Below are 23,521 nucleotides of genomic sequence, written 5' to 3'. Positions count from 1 at the left end.
AAACGAATCACTTTTCCGGCAGTTACGCATAGTACCCAAGCGTCGCGTCGTTGGTAAATATGATCAATCGTACTATATGATATACTTATACATGATAATCCATACATGTATTGCATCATCATATCGGGGTCTGACTATATTATTGAATACACACATACCAATATACCTTCTATGTACCAATATATTGGCACATAGAAGATATATATATATATTATGTCTTGAGTATCATTAACAGGTACGGACATGCGCACATTACGACTCACGTCCGTCCCATATTGATTCGTCTGACAAATTTATAGTGTACGAATTCTTTTTATATTAAAAAAATCGCCTGACTTTTTGCTTGGATCCCAATGAACCCCCCCCCCCTCCCGCCGCCTTCCCGTTAACAATAGGTACAGTCATCATAGAGGGCCGTAAACTTTAAATGCTTTACCCTGGCGCTATACTCATTATGAGATCTTGCATGCAGACCGTGGAAATCCTGGTGGTTTTCAACTACTAAATTTTCTTAAATTAAGAACCTAAACGTGTATGGACAGCAAAATCCAACATCGTGCTTTGAAAAATTTGTTCTACATTGAAGAGGAAACATTTCTTGCATTTCGGTCTGAAACAAGAAATTTTAACTTTTTTTTGTAACTTTGTTGTGTTAAAAAAGGAGAATGAAGTAAATCTTATAGACGTGCTTCAATTTCTACTAATTACAATAAGAATCATTGTCTACACAATTCACCCATGTTTTTTAACATTCGTGCTGGACAAACTTTCATATTAATATTCAAATTAGTTATGGTAACATATTATCGTACTTAAAATTTAATTTTAAAATATATGAAGCAATTTTAAAAAATTTATTTTAAAATTGATTTTTATATATTTTTGTAAAAATTCATTTCACCTGTGAAATGCCCGCAATCTCCAAATCATGGCATATGGCTCACCATTAATATTGTATATTTATTCGACACAAGATGGCAGCACCAATATCCTGAAGTTGGTTGCTCATATTGTTGTAGAACACAGGATAGGCATGTAAGTATCGGCCGATCTCTAAGTCTGTAGTCTAAGTCTGTAGGAGTACACTATCGGAACTACTCAATGCCGGAAGTCTGGCCACTTTGCGGAGTGGCCAATTTTCTGCATTAACACATACTTTACCTTGTAAATACTATAATGTGCTTGCCAAGAGAGTTTACGTTTCAAAAATTCTTACGGGTTTTTTCATTTTGGAAACTTGAAAGCGTTGGCAAAAGAAAAAAAGCCTAAAAATAATTGGTCCTATATATCTTTTGGATGTTAAAATATCAGCTTTGGTTTCATTTCAATTGAAAATCTGAGTTTTTGTCAATTGAAAATCTGAACTGATTTTTAGATAAATTATAAGAAAAATAATTTTAGGTATATGAAACACGTTAGTGTTGTGGAGGTTAATATGAAATTTCACTTTCCTACGATGTGTTCAGACCTTGTGATATACAGTAGAGCATGAACAATTCGAACGTGGTTAATTCCATTTTGGATAATTCGAACTTTTACGAACTTCTTGTAAGTTTTTATTGAATTCAATGTTAAGATTTCTTACTTAATTCGAATTTTTTCGGATGTTTTGGATAATTCGAAGTTGGAGGGAAAAAAAATAAATCACGATTTTCGTCCGAGCAAATTTAGTTTGGAAAAATTCTACAAGAGATATATTTGATACTATCGACACAGTTATTAAACAAAAAATCTTTGAAGACAAATAAATAAAATTTTAAAAATTGCGTTTGTCTACTTTTTTTTTTATATTTGAATGTCCATTTTAAATTTGGTCAGCTGGAGTTCATCGAGTTTATGCACCACTTAATACCGATCATGCTTTTCGACCTATATGGACATTGACGTGTGCAAGAGGGGGGGGGGGACCCCCACCCCCAAGCCGAGATTATAGTGTTATTTTACAGGAAAAAACGTAACCCTCCCCGAGAAAATCCCGCTTACGCCTATGTGTTTATGCCTACCTATGGATCAAGGTGAACTTGTACCATTCAAAATCTGAATACTTTATCGTCATTAAGAATATAAAAAGTGTCTGAAAGTACGAATTGCAATACGTTAATTTAAGTACATTTCCTTGACAGCATGAGAATGAAGCAAAATTTGGGAAACAGTTTCGTAACGGATGATCATGGACTGTTCAGGCTTTGAACATGGTCAAGAAATTTTGCAGTGATTCTGATTCCAGAACAGTTAAATATAGTAGAAGCTAAAAGGTCAATTACAACAATTATAAACTATTAAAATTTGGGAAACAGTTTATAGTAACTGATGATAAAATTTTAATAACATAGTTATTATCCTATCCTTCATGATTAAGTTTCAATTGATAGTCATTTTACAGATCCAGGATAGATTAATTTGATACTAAGAATTTTGGAGCATTCGAACTTCTTTCCACTGTCTTCGGACTTCGAATTAACCAAGTTCGACTGTATATGACAAATAATGGCGTAAAATCGTCAAAAATGTCTGGTTCACGGAGGAACTGAGAGATTGAATATTCGGTTTTTTTCCAGTGTCAGAAAATCAGTCCCTTAACCTACTAGGTTCGTGTATGTTTGAATATACACGACAAAAGCATTACCAAATATGTATACCAATTTTTTCTTAATTTTTTAGTGTTTAGTATCTCTTTTAGTGTCATTTGAATACAAAATGTGCTCAAATGACAAAGCTATATATATATAAGCAGTTTTTTTTTGCTTTTTTTATTTCATATAGAATTAATCATTAACTAATTCTATATAAAATAATTATAATTACTTGGTATAATTTTTTGAGAGCTGCTGAAGATTTACGTGTTCAGAGATTCATAAAAGTGCACCGAATTGAAGAATTGGAGATAAAATTCAAGATAACTATTCAACGTTTCAAAGCAAGATTTTATCCGTTCGTAGATATCAGTGAAATTAAGGCAAACTGTATGGTTTTCGCTTAATTGGGCATTCTAACTAATTAAAAACCCACTCTAATTAATAAAATTGCTGTGCTGATGTGTTTTTTTCCAATTAAAAAGATGTTGGCAGCGCACATTACTTATTTAAAAAAAACATTTACACGAAGGTTAACTGTAAAAAAGCCATCTTAAACCCGTAGCTCACGAGCACCACGGTGCTCCTCTGAAGTTCCCAATTTCCCATGAAGTTCTAAAGAGTACTTGATGCTCATGTCCGACTTTGTGCTCTCGAGCACTGATCAACGTTCTAATTAAACACTTTGTACAAATTGCACTCAAGGATTGAAATCAGTTTAAAGACCTCTGCCATAGAGGGTTAATACATATAGAAAATGATAATTTTATTAATTATCCTAAATCGAAATGTCATTTCTCGAACTTTCTCGTTGAAGACTCTATGTAGAAATACCGCGTCAAGTGTAAAAAATACCAAGTATAATTGTATGCTTCAAATATCCATGGTAAGAAGACAAAATTATCACAACATCGAGGTATCATATTCGTCAATTCGGTTGACCATTTCATCGAAACCAAAACGAATATACCTTATTTTAACATGAGGGCAAAAAATCAGGAACCCCCTGATTTTTTGGGCTTAAAGTTTGGAAAAAGATTGAAAGATATAACTTTCCTCGGGAGGAGGTTTCCCTTAATAAGAAACCACTTCTATTTTCTGGACCCAATTTTAGACAAAAAGGGGATTTCTTATACACGCTAAAATACGGTAATACGGGATATTGCCCATTGTCGCTAAAATAATCGTCATTTTCAATGAAAAATATAAATAAAAGTCTCCAAACTTCACTTGATTTTAAACACATTACGGCAAACATACAGTGAAATTGAAAATGCACAGTATTCCGTTATAAAAGTTCAATATTACAATCATGTTATTTAAATATTATTATTGTTGAGGAAGAAAGACAAATCATGAAATTTATCTCTGAAGTGAATTACTATCATTTAAATTAATATAACTAATTCAAGTTGAGACTAAAACGGTATACAGGCCATTCTAACTAAAAACCGACGGGACGGACGTCGAGAAATGACAAAAATGCGGTCATTATTCTTTATGCTGTGATCGGATATGATTTATAGATGACTTAATCAGTAAATATCTGTTGAGTTCAGATGGTCGGAGTCAATAAATTTTGAAACACAAATTTTGATTTAGTTCATTAATTTTGTACAAGGCGAGACAAAAAAGCTTACTCACGACAAACATGATGTGAATACAATACAACACATTACCATCCTAACACAAAATTTCGTATTACGAAAGATTCACTTCCCATCAGTCATGACTTGAACAAATCCCGAGAATTCAAGCAATAACGAGAAATCACCAATTTCATCATGGTAAACAATGTAATTAGCAACGAAACATGACTTAGGATAAGCAATTTTTTTCTATAACTGCTGCGTCAGGTCTATCCAAAACATGCGCTGCAAGTTTCGTGGTTCTGACGAAACACGCATATATTCATGGAAGGCGGAAAAAAAATGCAATAATGAGAAAATTGATTCATTAAAAACGATTCTAATGAAAGAAGAACGGAACACTTGTTTTGTATGTCATTAGTTGCAGCTGTTAGTTTCCGTGATCATGCTTTTGTGTCTGTTAAGATTTATTGGATTTGAAAAATATTTACTAGTGGCACTTGCGGATGTTTTCTCTTCCGGTCTCTGACACGATTTTCTCCATCCGAAATAGGATCAAAAGTACGACTTTAGAGGATATAAATGAATATAAAATTTCTAATAATTTAAATGAATGATTTATAAGGGGGTTTTTTTCCAAGTAATTGGTGACTGTAGAAAATCGCGAGATGAGGTGAACTTGAATATGTACTGGTGATAAAAGCAAGACCGTAAAGTAAATTTCCTTTCAGGGGGAACAAAATTTTGCAGCTTGCCCTTCACCCCGAAAGTTACGACCGAATTAAATTTTTCTCGTCGCTGCCCAGCCCGAGGGGACTGCCTGGCGACTTACAAACTGCCCTTGATGGCTATGAAGGGGTTATAGATAAGAAGTGCTTGTAAGTTAATAGAAAGAAAGAAAGAAAAACACAAACATACGGTCAACACATTCTACAGCAAGATCAATACCTTCTTCTGCTTTAGAAGGTATTGATATGGTCCGGTAAATGCTACCATCAGAATACTACAATATATAAAGATCAGCAACGTATACTTCATCAAAATGTTGCTCTATGCCAGTGGTCGGCAAACACATTAGTCAAAAGAGCCAAATATCAACGATTGAAACTTCTTTTGAGAGCCAAATTTTTCAAACTTAAACTATATAGGTAGGTACATTTTTATTAACTTAATTAAGGTACTCCTGAGCTGGCCTTTGCTAAAAACGTCCTCGATCTGATTGAGGTACGTTCGCTGAGGTCGTGGATGAAAGCCCAAGGCGTCTTGTGGGGCAGAGGCCCTAGGAGCATCGTCTTCGGATGGTCACCGCTGGTGGATTGCTTCAGCAGCGATGACCGATGTTTGATACAGATGGAGAGAGGTGACCACGGGAGAGTCCTCATAAGAGGTGGTGGCTCAGGAGCGTCGTCTTCAGATGTGTGGCCCCTGGTGGATCGCTTCTTACAGTGTTGACCGATGTTGGATGGAGGGAGAAGGCCTCGGGAGAGCCATCACGAGTATCCCAGGAGCATCGTCTTCTATCATCTGGCAGGGTAGAGGTTGACGTTCCTTAGTGTGGAAAACATTGCATGTCTCGTCTCCCATGTTCTGAGAGGAAACTCGTCTTTTGCGTCCATCTACCCCGAGTACCTTAGGGGAAAAAGCCTCGTTTTCGACAACTTTTTCCCGAATTTCCCAGTTTCGACCCACATGATTGATCGCGGAAGTGTCACGTGACAGCAGCTTTCACTCTTTTTTTCGGCAAAAACCCGTGAAAAAGATTACTAACTTGGGAGCGAGAGGAAGGGAGCGAGAACAAAATGGCCAAAATGCGTGTCTAAACATGATTTTGCAAAAAAATTTGATTTTTGTGCTCCCGCACATTGCATTTTGTGGAAGAGCCACCCACACTCAAGGGGCCAAAGAACCGCATGTGACTCGCGAGCCGCGGTTTGCTGAACACTACTCTATGCAGTAGAGTTGATCAGTAAAATCAATAGTAAGAAATGAAATATTATGCGATAAATATGAGATTAATAATGGATAATAATAATTAATAAGATTAATAATGGATAATAATAATTAATAAGATTAATAATGGATAATAATAATTAATAAGATTAATAATGGATAATAATAACTAATGAGATTTATAATGGATACAAAAATTAAATCACTTAAGTACAATTCACCAAAATGTTACAAAATGCATTAATGAGTAAAAAATAATAATAATAACAAGTGTGCTAGTTGAGAATACACTAATTGGTACAATGCAAGATCAGCCATATTTATTGATCAATAGAGTCGATCAATAAATTCAATAGCAATATAAAAGTACAAAAATATTGTGATAGATAGATAAAGATTGTACAGGTTAGTAATTCAGACTCTACCGTACTGATCATAGAACGTTTTGACGCCTGAGAAATGAGGCCTAGTCTTTGACGAGGGTTGTGGTCTACTAGCTCTTTCAGATGCTCGTACTCATCTTTTCAAAGTGATCCTCTGAGATTTGTTGGATGTAGCTGAGGATGGTTGGAATATTCAGGTCTTTTCTGATGTCAGCTCCCCCCCCCCCCCGATGTACTTTGGGACACACACAAGGGTTCTCATTATTTTATTCTGTTGACCTTGCAGACGCTGCATGTTGGTCTTTGAAACATGAGCCCACACTGGGGCGGCGTAGGTCATGTGATAGGTCTAATGATTGATTTACAAAATATGACTTTGTTTTTAGAGGCATTGAAATACCAGTCTAATCTCTTTCATTTCCCATCCCAAAGAGGCTGGCACTTACAAATAGCGTTTCTTTTAAGCGGCAGTAGTTTAAAAGTTTCAGACCAGAATTAAATTTTGGCTGATTCCCAGCCCTATGGGCCGCCTGTCAGCATACAAGCTGGCCATGAAGGCCTATGAAGAAAGGGAAGAGTATATATTGTTTGTGTAAAGAATTATGTTGTGCATGTTTGTGTTATTGCTAGTTTAAAAGTTTACAGACAGACAGAATTTAATTTTTCTCGTCGCTGCCCAGCCCGAAGGGGCTGCCTGGCGACTTACAGATTAAGATTTTTGTCGATAGAAGGCGGAACACGAAAGAAAACCTAACCCTTCCTTCAATCTCTTCTGTGTCCAAAACGTTCATTTAGCTTCACCTGCTGATTCGTGGCTGAGGTAAAAACAAGTTCACCAATAGTGCTTTATATTTTCATCAATAGTGCGACTATGCTTTGTACCATCAATGTCAATATCACAATGGAAACCTTGTGTAAGCGCCAGGCACTGCCGTAACGAAGATTTTTGCCGTCGCGACAACTTTAAAATTCGAGAATTTTCTAACGGTGTTCTTGGGCCCCACCTAAAACTGCCGCCCTGGGTAGTTTTCCCGCTGTCCCCTCCCCCCAGTAATCATACACCCTGCATTCCATAGAACTCTGACATTTTAGTGATTTGATCTCGTGCACCGCCTTCTTCCGACAAAAAAAATGAACTTTTTCGCAGACCGCATTTATATACGTATACAAATTTCTTCAACTTTAATTAATTTCTGAACTCTTAACGAATATATGAGACGCCGTGTATGACCCCAGTGGACTGGTGATTGATTAGATTTTCTCAATTCCCTGATTCGAATGAAACTTTAGTAAAACCCCTCTTTAAGCGGATACCGACGGAACGAAGAACAAAAATCATCTGTAAAAGTTGGGTGACCATTTATCAGAGTTTTGAATTGCATACTTTTATTATAGGGTAGTTAAATTAGGATTATTATAGGATTAGTTATATTATTATTTGTCCGTAAAAAAAACAGTTACCGTTAACAAGTATTTTACGCTATTTTGCTAAAATCAATGTTTTTTCTCCGCAAACCGCATTCAAATATATCGATTCATTCAATTTTTATGAATTTTCGAAATATTTACGAATTTATGGAATACCCAGAGGCACATTTATGGTTTTTCCGCCTGTGGGCTACACCAACATTGCCGGCTCTTCTCTCACTCTAGTCCAAAATTCCTAATTTTCTTGAAAACTCATTCCTCGAATTCGCCACCCTTTGCTATAGAACCTGCTTGGCCTCTCCCTACTCCTGCAAGTACACCCGTGTCTTTAAATCACTGTTTTTGTCATTCACATGCCTGCACACTGTTCTGGTCGCTCGCCTACTTGTATACGCTCTAGAACACTTTTTTGGTCGTTCGCCGTCATGGTTCATTGCTTTATAGGTCACTCTTTTGATCATTCACACGTTTGCACATTCTCTGGGTCGTTCCTTTGGCCATTCATGTGTTTACAGGCCATGGCCTCCACATCCTGTAGCGGGGCCTCTAGGCTAGAATCTTTTGCGGGCCCCTCAGTCAGACTTTTAACGGGCCCCTTCTGTAGTTAATTTATAGCATGGAAAAGCAAAAACATGATGATAATCGTCCCAGGCCCCAGGGCTAGAGCCCTGTCGGCCCCCCCCTATGAGGGGGCCATATTACAGTCACTTAAGGTCATTGTTTCGGTCAATCACATGGTTGCTCACGCTCTAAGTCACTCTTTTGCTCACTCACGTGCTCGCAAATCCTCTAGATCACTCACTGAACTAGTCTCTTGCTGTCTCAACATAGGTGGAGTTATTGAGGTTCATACAACTTTTGCCGCCCTTCCCTCATTCCGCAAATTTGACACCCTGGGCTATAGCCCACAAAGCTTCCTGTAAATATGCTGTTGGGAGCACCCTGTATATAATGAATAGACGGAGGGAAAATATTTATAAAATTATCATAATGCAACGCCATATTTGCTTGACGGAATATCTGAAAATCGAATACTAGGCCATTAATCTCTGGTATTATTATTGTTGTCGTTGGTTCCAAGAAGCGTTTGAATCAATGCATTCTTCCTACAGGTGGTGTTTTGCAGTGAGCGTTGTCATCTCTTGGAAATTAAGCGATTTACTGGAAATGGTCTGTTTGTCAGCCTCCAGGTTCCTCCTCCTACTTTTCTATCATTTTGTCAGGTAGAATAATAACAATGAGAAAAGATCTTTTTACCTGTTATTTAAGCATCTGCTTCTGGAATTAGTTTTATAATGTATTTTGATCGATTTGCGCGAGCGGAACAACCTTGCGAGCGAGCAACTGTGAACATGAAAATCCAATTTATTTTTTGACAGGTTTTTATAACAGACTGAGCATGACGACCTATTACTGTTGTTATGAGTTTCAGAATAGCTGTCATATGTCACTGATGAGTTTCGGGTAAAAGAAATAAATGCTTTTAATGTTTATTTTGCATCTCTGTGGAAAAAAAAAACCCCCGCAGTTTAGAGCTCACTTTCAACAATTATGCCAAGAATTTTCATCCAATCCCACGTGAGAACTTTGGTGCTCCCGAAAAAGGGATCAGGAAAATTCACCTACTATATTTCACTTCCGACATTTGGTCCTGACATTTTGTCTCCGGAAATTTGCGAGCCGATCTCCCCGTTGAAAAGTTTCGCCACAGAGAGCAACAGGCCTACAACGTAACAAATATTCAATCATTACACTCACAATTTGAGGTATAGATGGCAGCACTGAAATATCAAGCACAACACTAGCTACACACTCAGACTGTTAGGTGCACTCACTTTGTTCCTGACTCTGCCACGAAGCTGGGCTGGAAGAAATCTCGGCAACGGGATAAGTCCGGTGGCAGAGCCACTGGCGTTCATTCATTCATTGTCTCCGGAAATTTGACCCCTGACATTTCACCCGGGACAAGGCCAGGTGAGTGACCGTACGAGTGATCAAGTGAGTGGGTCTCCCTCATACGGTCACTCACTCACACACTTGACTCCGTCTGGGGGCGAAAAGTCGGGGATCAAGTTTCCATAAACCTGGGCTCTCAAACTTCTTCCACTCGCGGAGCCCCCCCCCCCACACCCCTTTTTCGGGACGCCCTGGCAAAAGTTGGCGACGTACAGTTTGAGAACCTTTGGAGATTAGCAGATATATTTTAACTTATAAAAGAACCATTTCAAAACGCAAGTAGGCTCGCGGATCAATATCCCCAGCTCACCGAGACGCCCCGGCAAAAGTTGGTTGGGAAGCTATGGACCATAGCTTCCCAAACATTTTCTTCAATCACCTTCTTCCAAAAGTTTCATTTCGTGACGTAGAAACTAAAAATAGATTTTTCGAAATTCGACCCCTGGTGGGTGGGGGTACAAAAGTAACAGAGAAATCACTCCGAGCCGAACCGCTGAAGCTATGCATGTGAAATTTTGTCTTCATGACGCAAACATTCAATATTCACTAAGGAGAAGTTTTTCGAAATTCGGCCGTAAGGGTGTCATAAGGGGGTTCAAGTGTAATGTAGAGCAATCACGCCGAGACGAAACCGCAGAATTTCATGAAATGTGGTCAGAAGTTTTATTTCACGACTAACTGAGGAAGGGGTATTTTCGAAATTTGACCTCCTGAAGGGATAATAAAGGGGTTTTTGAAGGTCACAGAGAAATCCCCGCTGAGCCGAAGCTAATATTTATAAAGTTTATCGGAAATTTTATTTCAGGACTTTATCATGACAAAATTTTACACTTAAGGGGAGTCAGAAGGGGGTTCAAAGGTAACATTTATGAGAAATTTGGTCAGTAATTTCATCTCATGATATCGACATTTTATGTTCATCGACTAACTAAGAAGGGGTTTTTAGAAATTCGGCGTGTAAACCCCCGTTTACGTGTGCAAGATTGGGGGGGAGGGGGCTGCTTTGGTGATTAATACCTGCATGGCGACTTTTTTCCTCATGAGGGAAAAAAAGGAGGAACGGAAATCTGTCAAAATAGTCCCATCTTTGTTGCGGAATGATGGTGGGTGACTCCGACCTCCTCTCCCATGATCCTTCGTGCCGCAAAAACTACTGTTAGCTCCTCCGTCAGCCATCTTGAGCCAACCTCTCCCATTCAACCCACGTCACCAGTGACGACTTTCGGAAAGTAGGGGGTTGGGAATATCAGCATAAACTAAACGCCATGTAAACGGGTTTCAACGAAAATCCCTGTAACCCGTAACTTCCCAGGATATTTTATTTCCCATATAGGGGCTATTCCATAAAGGGGGCTTAAGAGGGTCATTAAGGTGGGTCGTACGTAGAAATCATACCGAGCCGAAACCGCTGAAGCTTTAAACGTGAAATTTGGTCAGTACTTTTTAACAGCTATTGTAATATAGACTCATTGAGAAGGGATTTTTCGAAATGTAACCCCTAAGGAGGTAGTACAATATAAATGTAGATGGTGCTACTGGATAATGTTGAAGGGCCGAACGTCTATTTTTCTCAAAGATATTTCTATGATTTTAGGATGATTTTGGGACGCTGATTTCAAATCTGGCACATTGGTTTTGTCAGACTGGCTCCAGTTTTTGAGATCAAGTGAAAATTAAGCTTCAACAGTAATGCATATATAAGCAGCATACAAATCACATTGTTGAGAGCAGGGGCATACGCCGAAACTTTTGGAGGGAGCACAAACATTGTTTTCCCGAGAAATTATGAGTTACCGCCCTAGAGCAAGCTCAGTTTTTGCTTTAGTTTGACATTTCATAACTCTTCATGCCTTGAAAGCTTCTAAGAAAGCATAGGTTCATTCACAGTGTGTAGAAAATGGCTCTTAGATAGATAAATAGCTCTTTGAAGAAGGATGTATCAGAACAGAATAATGATATTTTTATCAGTACTAAGTGATATTTCGGACAATAAATATTAGGCTGAACAGACGATGAAACTCTGACAACGAAATCTTCTGCTATATCTACACGAAAGATAGAGAAAGTAGTGGTTCCGGAAGTGACTGGCCTGAATATGATATTACTGATGAAAAAGAAATACAAAAGATATATATATACATATATTCTATATATATAAAATTAATTTTCTGTGTGTGTGTGTCTGTCTGTGTGTGTTTATGCTCTCTATACAAATCTACAATTTTAGATCGATCGTCGCCAAATTTTGCATATACACCAAATGGGACCCGACTTGAACGATAGGCTACATTAAAAGTTCGTCACAGCAGGGCAAATGCCCCAAATGGGCGAAAAACTGTCGGGCAACAATGGTTTTTGGGCCTCAACAATCACTTTCCGAACGTTTACTTTGGTTACCGTGGTTCCCTAGCAATGCATTTCAGACGAGTATATGTCTTTATAATGGTTTGCCACTTTTTCAATCCTCCCAGTAATGAGACTTTTGAATAGATGCCATAATCATTATCAGCATCACTTTGGGGGTCAGGCAAAGGATGATCCCCATAGAAATCAGTGTTAAAATTGCCGATTTTACTGTAGAAATGCGGAAATTTGGCGGGGTTTTCTGTCACATCAATAATTTTAAAAATTATATTGAATTCTCGATTTTTGAAATATTGAGTTACGAAGAGCAGAAAATTAAATATGAATTAATAATAGCCAAACCTACTTTTGAGTTGGATATACAGGCAATAACATTGATTTCAATTTTTATTTAAATCTTCTGAAGCATGAAAACGTATTGTATTTTGATATTCAATTGCATAAATTCATATAGTTTAGGTTGTTTTAAAATTAATTATGGGCCGATAAAAAGTACATCGAAGAAATTCCACAGCTTTGATTAAGCATTTTTTGAAGCAGAAACAGGCAGATGGGTAACTTGAAGTTCGGGGGGGGGGGGGGTGTTTATTTCATGAGCCGCGCAGGAAGTCGCAATATATTGGTTAACGTGGACACGGTTTGTATGTCCCTCAAAGAAAGAGAAAAAGCCTCATTGAAGAAAACCCGGTTCAGCGCCGGGTATTGTAGCTAGTTTAATTGTATATTCTTCACAAGTTAATATGCAGTATGAAATTTTAATAGTGCCCAGTTTTTCGCCGATAGCGCAAATTTACAGTGGCATAATAATATACAGTATTTATATATATTTTATCCATAGCTTGCGCAAACAACTAAATGCGAATTCAAAAAAAAGTGATAAACAGTCGAATCCCGTTTCAGCGAAAGTCCCGTTTTAACGAACCGCAGATAAGTTTACATAGGAACAATGCAAAAACCTGGAATTTCTTTATAACAAAATTTCGTCATAACAAAGTGATTTCTCCGGTCTCTTGGAGTTCGTTATAACGGGGTTCGATTGTACATATAAAAAAGATGTACGTCATCAAAATGGAGCAATGTACGATGTGATGCAAATGCGATGTTTATCTATCTTTTTTTCCTCATGATTAATCTTGTCCAAAGTTTCCCCTCTAAATTTTCATATTTAAAGTTGGAAAGTCATTTTATGGACACTCTGTATTATTAAGAAAAGTTAAATTTCTTCAAAATTTACAAACTAAACATGTGCAACGATGCTTGTTTTTTTTATTGCAAAAATTTAGTATGATTTTATGTATGGCAGTAGTCAAAATGACTGCCAGCGGCCCTTATAGGTATACAGTCCGGCCCTTCTAGTAATAACTAGAGCTCGGATTATATGCACTGAAAAAGTGGCAAAATATGCTCTAAAAATATGCAAATTTGCACTTAAAAATGCAAAAATGTGCACTTAAAAATGAGAAAATATGCATTAAAAAAATTACCATGCAAAAAATAAACAGATGTGTTTTTAAAATGCATCTTTTCTATTTCTTCGTGCATATGTATTTCATTTACAGGGTGATCAGCGAATAAGCCCTTATTTCAAAATTAAATGTCTCTACAACAAAGATCATAGAATTATGCGGTAAACGGTACGTTTATTAGCAAAACTGTAAGAATGTTGTACAGAAATTTCGAAAATTTAGTTTTTTTTTTAATTTTTTAAAATTAAAAAAAAAAAAAACGAAACTGGAGATTTTGGGGTTCCGAAAATCCTCATTTGTGTGAAGAGAAACCACTGCATTCGCCTAAAGTTACTGCATGGGCTGCGGTATGCACCATGTGTGCTGACAAATTGTTCCAAAATTGTAACGTAACGTTCAGTAGTAATCGTTTCTCGCACGAAGAAAAGGGCCGATAATACCTCTGTACAAAAACTGAAATTTCTGTACACCATTCTTACAGTTTTGCTAATAAACGTACCGTTTACCGCATAATTCTATTGATCTTTGTTGTAGAGATATTTAATTTTGAAATAAGGGCTTATTCGCTGATCACCCTGTACCAGAAAAATTCCCCTCATATATACTTCTACATATTTTTGTTCAGGCATTTTTTAATTTCTAGTTTGTTGTAGCTGGTCAACAATGAAAATACCAGTAACAAAATAATTTCGACACTATTTGTTAAAAAAATTTAACACTGACATATCTCTAGAAATAGCCTTACAATAAAACGGTTAATATTCGTAAAATAACTCATAAATATATATGAATTCACTAAATTTCACCTGCGGGAAAAAACCGATACTTTGAAAATATTATAAACAATATTTATTTGAAAAATTCTAAAAAAATATTAAGTGAGCTTAAATAAACCTTCAAAAATATGCACTTATACTGAAAATTCTTTAATTTTGTGCATTTATATGCATTAATGCTTATAAAAGCCAAAATATGCAATTGCATATGCAATGCACATATGCATTTGCATATAATCCGGGCTCTAGTAATAACCAACAAAAATTCCTTAGGAACATGAAAAATTTCTCTCTTTTATTTTTTTTTTGTGAGCACAGTGTTGTTATTGCATTTCTTTGATTACTAACACGTTAATTTAGTTTTCGGAATTCGTTGATCTTCACGTACGTAATGGAAGTTTCGATTTGCTTTCTGGTATCATCTATCGTTCTTAGAAGGTTATTATAGAAGATGAGTGCAGTTATGAGATTTGAGTTTAAGCTGGAAATATGCTGTTTGAGAGACGTTTATGTGCTTGATGTCGGATCTTCTTTGAGGTCAAATTAAGAAGAAATCAAGTGACGCCATAATTATTTGCTCTGCCACACATCATACGGGCAATCATCACCCACCAAAAACAATCTTGTGGTTCTTCCTTGGCCAATTAATTCTCAAAACTATAATTTTTTCTTATCACGATGGTCTTATTTTGCGTTGCTGTATTTTTAATTGCCGCTGTCGTAGTCGAGTGGCCATAGTGACGGACTCGCATCGCGAGTTCAAACCCCTACCGGCGGTCAGCTGAAGTTGGTTTTCTGTGGTTTTCCAACTTGGAAGTGCGAATGTGAGCCGTTCTCCCCGTTAAAAAGTATCGCCTCAGAGAAAAAAGCAACAGTCCTACAACGGTACAAATACTCAATCACTACGTTTCTCTCATAGATGGCAGCACTTAAAATTCAAAAACGCGACATTGGATGCTCACTCATATACTGTTAGGTATCTACACACACTAACGGCACAACTCAATCGGTAGCAAATTGCACATTGCGATAAACCCGAGTTGTGCTCGGTTTAAATGAATGTATTTTTAGTTATAGGCCTGTAGTAGAGTCAATAATTGATGTCTGGAGAATTCAAGGTTGCGAATAATTCGATGTACTATAAAATTTCTGGTGGCCCTATAGGTAAACTTAGATGGAAGTAACCGTAACAACTACTATCATGTCCACCCTATGGACATGAGGACCCCAAGCCATGCCCCCACAGTGGGGGGAGGGGGAAGGACATAGGTTAAGATGCCTCGGTTCCATGGACGGCTCTGCTGGATTCTGAAAGTAGTTATATTTTTTCCCAACATATTTGACCCGAAAGCTTCATTTCTTCACATTTTTCTGTTGCCCTTTACCACTTATTGTGCTCCAGGATCCCTCAGAGTGTCCCAGGACCTTAGGGGGGGGGGGGCATATGGCCTCAGGTTCAGAACCGCTGGTGTATTGGAATGGCTTATGTAAGCAGAAGCAGAATACAACTGAAGGGTTGACGGAGTTACAACCATGTGACGGACCTTGTGTTTTCTAAATTTTTTTACCACTTATATTCACCAAAAATTAATATAGGGCAGGGTTTCTTGATCTTTCTCAGCGGCGACCCAAAATCAACAACAAGATCAGCTTCGCGACCCATGGGACTGGTACCCCCGAAATGAATGAGACCAGTAATGCAATAAGTGTAGGCACTTTTATAAGTCAAGATATACAGAAGACTGGATGTTGTGAAGATATTTATTATTTGAGATGTTAATTTTTTTAAGGAAGGAAAAAACTCACCTCTGCCTCTACCGGGAGTCGAACCCGGGTCCCTCGATTGCCGGACGAGTGCTCTGACCACTAAGCTACAGAGGAGATAGAGATTTTCCTCCGCTAGAGCGTATATAAGTGTAGGCTACATTTATAACAGACTGTAAGCAGATTCGAATGACTCATCTAGTAAGCCCCTGCGAATCAAGTTTGGGTCATGACTCATAGCTGAAGTGTCTCTGACTGTGAGTTGATTTTTGCGACCCATTTTGGAATAAAATTTTCGTCGTCAAGATTACTTGGCTGTAAGAGGATTTTTACGGCCCATCTTAGATGACAATGCGAATCAATTTCGGGTCATGACCCATAGCTCAAGAATCCCTGACTATAAGAGGGTTTGTACGAATTTTTTCGGAAGCCATTGCGAATCAAGTTTGGGTCGTGAGCCATACCTGAAGCCTCATTCACTCTGGCTGAAAGTAGATTTGCATGCTACATTTTGAAAAAGACTCCGAATAAAGTTTCCGTTGTGACCCATAGCTGAAGAATACTCGGCTGTAAGTGAGTTTATACGACCCATCTAGAGAGCCCCCAGGATCCAAGTCTGAGTCACGACCATGGCCCCCCACAAGGGGGAAGCTGACTGGGCCCCGGGACGATTCTCATCATTTTTTTTGCTTTTTCACGCCATAAATTCACTATAAAGAGGCCCGCAAAAGATCCCATCCTAGGGGTCCTGCTCCAGGATGTTGGGACCATGGTCACGACCACGGTTAAGAACCCCTGACATAGGAAGAACCCCACCGAGATCTTTAAAAGTCATTTTCCATTGTTTTTTGGATAATCTGAATTTTCAATAATTCAAGTTGGTATTGTCCCGTTTACTTCAGATTATCCAGACTCTACAGCGTATTTTCATCCATATTTTTATAGGCATCTTTTTTACTCAGGGCGTTGGGTCCGGTCAATGCCCCCCTCCCTCCCCCTGACAAGACGGGAGCTACGTATAAACATAAGTTATTTTAAAGAAATATAAAGTTCTGTTTTGATTTTATTCCAATACATTTAGTGTCAGCGATATATGCACATAATAATACTACAGGTAAGCGTTTTCTCAACCTTTCTGAATCCAAGGACTAGTAAAATGTCTGAAACAATTCGACGGAACGCAAACCTACATGAGGGTGATGGCGTCCCGTACTTTACGGGACGGCCAGATTTTATACAGTCGTCCCGTTTTTTTCCACGAAGCTTACTTGAATTTTTGGTCCTACTCTTGACTAAAGATAATTTTTTTAGATTATATTTTGATAATAATGAATGTTGAACTACATTTAAATTCAAAGCGATTTCCAGTAGCCCTTCATTTCGTAACCATTTGTTAGCTTTTGGGAATATTATTTATCAACAACTGCTAATTTTGCCTACTTATTTGGCAACATTTTTAGGTGACAATGGACAATGTCCCGTATTTCGCCGTGTTTAAGATCCCCATTTCCCGTATTTTCCTTTAATAAAATATGGTCGACAAGTCAAAACGAATTTTTTTTTTGTACTACAATTTGCAATAGCCCTTTATTTCAGCAATTTTTTGCAACAATAAATTTGTCGTTTTTTTGCACTTTTTAACTACAACTTGTGATATCCTGCTTTTTGGGGACCGGCATTTTCCTCGATGAGATATTATGGTGTGGCCAAATATATATGAAGCTACATTTCTATTTGAACCCATAAGGATGTGACTAGTAGGCCTATCAATTCCAGCAATTGAACAATTTTACGATTGATGTATGGAACTAAATTACCAAGTCTGCACGCGGACCACTTATGTTCCACAGACCACAGGTTGAGAAACGCTGCTGTAGGTAAACCGACACAAATCAGACTCGACTCTTCTATAGGGCAGTGTTTCCTCAACCGCAGGGCACTGACATGAATCAAACCGGGCAGTGAGTGATTTGCCGTTTAATTTTTACCATTTAGTTCCTGTTAGTCGTGTGTATCACCGGGCCTTCCACTAACAAAAATAAATCAACCGGGCCGTGACCTTCGAAAGGTCGAGAACCACTGTTCTAGGATGAATCGGTAGAATTTGCGTTGAATGGCAATAGACCGTGGTTGTGTATGGTTTGACACAATGATATGAAATAAAGATGGCAGTACTGAAAAATCAGACACATCTGACTGTTAGGTACACACACACACACTTCCGATACAACTCACTCGGTAGTCAATTGCCCTTGACCAAGAGTTGTGCTCGGTTTGAGAGAAAGGTACGAAACAATGGCAAAAAAATAGTTGCTGCAACATAATTATCTCAATATAATTATTTATTAAAAGATGATTCGGCCGAAAGGGAGTTGAAGTTTATTCTCATTCGTTGCACGAAAATATTCCTGCCAAAATGCAAATCCGGAGATTGTTACGGTAATCACTCGCAGTTCGCTATAAAAATTTTATTCGGAATTGTTGCAGAACGAATACTATTAGGCCTACAGATAACATACCGTAATTATGTGAATAGGTCTGCTACAAATTCATAAATACATAAACACATATAGTCATTTTATTACTAAACCACACATGCACCTCTTCCACATTCCTCTGCGGAACTTCCAAAGAATTGTTACATGTTGGAATGTGCTGTGACCCTAACGCGAAGTTTTATTCTCTGAAATGCTCGTTATAGTGCTGACATCTGCTATCAGTTTTTCGAATCATGAGTGAAGAGTGATGATTTAATATAATTGTACTGTTGCAGGCTTGTTGCTCTCTGCGGCAAGACTTTTTTTACCGGGGAGATCAGCTCGCATTCGCGCCTCGAAAGTTGGAAAACTATTCATTTTACTGCAAGTTAAATGAGAAATTTGATTTATTTATACAATATTGTTGGCCCTGGGGCCTATACAAGAGGATGCGATTGAAAGTGACAAAAATATTGTTTGGATATTGGACAAAAAACTAGTGATAGTGGAGAAGTCAACAATAGAGCTGGGAAGTTTGTTCCATTCACCAATGGCAGGAGGAAAGAAACTGCGTTTAAATCAGTCACTAGAAGCAAAAGTGGGTTTTATTTGAAGGGAATGGCCGAGTCTTCTGGAGATGTAGGATGGTTTGGCTAGGATACCAGAAGTATCAAAGACCATGCAAAATCTCATATAACAAGGTTAATCGAGAAATGAGACGAAGGGTGGAGAGAGATTAGGCTCGTTATTTGAAGTTCAGACACGGGGAAACAAATGATCACCAGCAGTCGTGGACAAAAATCGGGTGGATTTATTTTGGGGGATTGATTGAATCCAGTAATAGTGGTGGCCTGGTTTTGCAACCAGTTGCTCATGAAAACACCCAATAGTGCTCGAAGATTTTTCCTCATTTCTTATTCATGGACTTTTTATTTTACCACCCTCTGCGAGTTGCATTCAGGGATTGGCATAATTTTAATTTTCATATATCAGTGTTGACATATGTGTGCTCTTTTTCTGGTTATGGGCATAGACTGTGCCGAAACTGTAAAAGTAAATGTGTTTTTTTTTTGTTAATTTTATTTACTTGGAAATTTATAGATCCAAAAATTATATTGAAAGCGCCATCTGATGGTGAACATGAAATATAATCATCCCAAGAGATATCAGAGTAGGCCTATACGCCTATATCTATTCTTTTACATAGAGGAAAGAAAATGTATGGAAAACTGATTAATAGTTATTAAAGAAATAAATGACATTTCACGGTCAGAATTCGAGACAGTTTATTGAATGTTAAATTATCATTTTATAGAATTCAACTTGAGAAATTCAGGTCTAATCTTGGCGCAAGAACATTTCAAACGCGCTTGTTACAGTTTCATCAATTACTTTGGTGAATAATTCGAGAAGATGAATTTTGTGTTGCTTACCTTCAAGGAGTGTTGAAATCTTTGTAAATCAATCACTTTGCCAATTGAAAATAGTGTCCACCAAGAAGATTCAGTCCCAGAATTGGTATAATAACCGCCCAAGGAAAACAAGTGCCGAATCCGTAAAGTTTAGAAAGTTTCCAATCAATGACCAATTACGAAACACAATCAACTGTGTGATCACTTACAGGTGCTTACAGACCAGGTGAAAATATTAAGCACTCGTATGGTGGCGCCCTCCTGCGTCGAATCGGTAGAACACTTTTAGTGGGCGACCGCACTTTGCCTTGTTAAAAGTCAGACTGAGTGATTAGGCGCACTTGACGCAACTGAAAAAGGGTACAATGAATGAATGGAGAAGAGAAATGAAGCCACAAACAAAACAAAGCAGCGCACACCTGGCCGAACTCGAAACCCGTCTCTGATCTCTCATTGGCCGAGCAAGAGCAATTTGGGGTTGCTCCACCTGGATGAGCGCCCTTCTTGTCATTGGGCGAAGCCGAGTCATGGCCAATGGCGATACCTGGGCGGAGCTAGACAGATACACTGCGAGACCAATGAGGCTTGCGCATGAGCAGGGATTTCCGCCCATTTGAGCGATGGCTTCGGTGTTTGTCTCTGAACAATTGCGACGAGACGGATGGTGAGAGTCAGTTGCGTAATGAGAAATATATCACATCCTTTTTAAAGACAATGGTTATTTTTTTTCGCAATGCCATGTTATACAATGTCGAGTCATGGTTGCTCATTTCCTTAAACGTGTACATTTTTATCGGGAATTCTACAGGCGCAATGACGATTTTAGAAATTTATAAACTAATTTCATGGTGGATATGAAACGGTAAACATTATATAATTCAGAAAAAATTATTAAATGATAAATTAATTTTGTATACTAATTTAGATTGATTCATTCAATTCTCATAAAACATCAGAAATTAATTATTGACCGATTTTAGAAATTAGTGAAATAATGTGCAAAAACTAAAAAAAAACTATTAAATTAATTTTGTAATGATTTTAATTGATTCATACAAAAGTGGTCGTAAAACATTAAATGTTCTGTTTAATCAGAAGATTTAATAACTATTACATTAATTTTGAAACCAATTTTAATTGAGGAAACATTTATTTTCTGGTTATTATGCTGAGGTGAACTCAGAAAGAAAAGTCATCTTGTCTCCGCTGGGACTCGAACCCAGGCCCTCTTGCATACCGGGTAAGCATGCTACCATCTACAGCACTGGAGAGAGAAAGAGACACGACCCTGCCTTCCTTATTTCACGCACTATGGCGTGAGGAACTGAAGTAGAGACTAGTAGATCTAGAAAATAACTGTTTAATTGATATCTTGGGCTGAGGGAAAAAGCCCCATCCCTCTCTCTCTAAAAAATTCAATTGCTTCATACAATTCTCATGAAGTATCAGAAGTAAATTTTTGATCGATTTTATATAAATTTGTAAACTTATTTAATGGTAACTTTTAATTAACTTAATATTCTGTAATTCAAAAAATTTAATAACTGTTAAAATTAATTTCATACGATCATTTTAATTGATTCAATTCACATGAACAACCAGAAAAAGTTATTTTAATCCATTTTCGAGACAAATATTTTAGAAATTTATAAACTTATTTCATGTTGGCCATAAAACGGTACGCCTGTGCCTATTCTACAGAATTCACAAAAACATATATATTAATAACTAATAGATATTTGCAAATTTTAATTGATTAAATCCAATTCTCATGAACTATCAGAATTAACCCATTTTTGAACGCTTTTTAATTCCCGACCAAATTTATCTTTTTTTTTTTTTTTGCTCCTTAAGTAATTACATCCATTCCTACTTAAATAGCATACAGTAATACAGTAGGCCTATTGCAGCAGTTAAAAATAATAATAATAATATTCATGCAGTAATGTAGTTTAATATTCAAATATCACAAAAATGGCTATTAGGTGACACTCATTCGACCTACTAATTCCCATTCATGTTTGTTTCATATATTTGTATGACAACTAGACCTACTTGGAAAAGATCGCCGCGGCGTCCCTTGGACCCGCGACTCACACTTTGAGAAACGCTACTCTATATTCCCATGTGTCCGCAAAAGTCAGCAAAACACTGACCCCCCTCCCCCCTGTAAGCAAAATTTCGTCAGCAGCTTAGAATATTTCATATCTTCAAAAAGGGGTGGTTGATGACGTAAGCAACCTCCAAACCCCCCTTCCCCCTTGTCATCAAAAGTCAGCAAATCCGAAACCCCCTACCCCCCCCCCCCTCGATGCTGACGTAATACTTGAATGACCCCTATCTACATCCGTATTTTTGAAAATAGAAAATGTAAGATATGTTTTTGTATGAGGGTTATCATAGAGGTTTAAGAATGTTTCTACAGTAGAGCCTCCCGATAACGGACACTCATGGGACCAAAAATTTTGTGGGAAAGTGAGATATACAGATAAACCTCGTTTATACGATTTTCACATTTATACGACATTTGGCTTGGATTGCAATTGGTTCCTATTCATTTCAATGCTATAATGCAGGCCTATATGTTATTGTGTGAAAGTGATTCACCAGTGGTTATGCATAATCACCAATTGCCTCCATAGAGAAAAATTGATCTAATTTCACGAAATTCATTACTTTTATCGGCGATTAGGCATAATCCCCAAAAAAAAGTTGGAAAGTCTGATAAATATGGAAAAAATAATATACAGTTGATCCCACTTATACCGTTTTTCAAAAAAACAGCCATGAAAAAATGTTGTAAACGGGGAAACTCTCTAAACGGGAAATCGTAATAATAATTTGTTAGAGATAGGACCACGAAAATAAGTCATACTAAGCGCGAAAACGTTCCAAGCGGGAACGTTATAAACGAGATTGACTGTACATCCTTTCCTCTCTTCATCAAACCAATTAATGTTTTTACCCGTACATGATACGTGCACCCCACATATTTCGCAATAAAAATTAAATTAAATTAAAATAAGTGTGAAGAAGATAGAAACCTCCATAACAGCATTATCAGCCTCTTAATGTTGGCTTTCTTGACATGTGTCAACAAACAAAACCCACAATACCATTCGAATTCACAATCCTGGACCATGGTTACGCTCAGTTAATAAAGTAATTAATTGACGATTTATACCATAGTTTCCCAACCTTTTTTTGTCCCACCGCCCCCTTCTTCAGAAATATTTTTCTTCCATCGCCCCCCAACGCAATCTACCCCCATAGAATCCTATGTTAAATCCGTAGCTTCTACCGCCCCCCTGGAACATTCCATCGCCCCCCCCATAGGGGGCGTTAACGACCACGTTGGGAATCACTGATTTATACTATTTACC

General features: G+C 37.6%; 1 protein-coding gene across 1 annotated transcript in view; it reads right to left on the bottom strand.

The window, feature by feature from the left end:
- Positions 1-20,464, bottom strand: part of LOC149083554 (paired box protein Pax-6-like) — a 232,089-nt gene extending 211,625 nt beyond the window's left edge. Inside the window, exon 1 of the mRNA XM_089234073.1 lies at positions 20,160-20,464. The gene's annotated coding sequence lies outside the window, so the exon portion shown is untranslated. The remainder of the gene's footprint in view (positions 1-20,159) is intronic.
- Between the last annotated feature and the right edge of the window lie 3,057 nt (positions 20,465-23,521).

Source organism: Pholcus phalangioides, unplaced genomic scaffold (genome assembly GCF_987345545.1).
Source record: "Pholcus phalangioides strain wild (caught in Gottingen) unplaced genomic scaffold, Ppha-v1.0 ptg000008l_1, whole genome shotgun sequence".
In the NCBI taxonomy this organism is placed as follows: domain Eukaryota; kingdom Metazoa; phylum Arthropoda; class Arachnida; order Araneae; family Pholcidae; genus Pholcus; species Pholcus phalangioides.
Note: the sequence above shows the minus strand (reverse complement) of the source record. Positions and strands in the feature narration are given on the sequence as shown.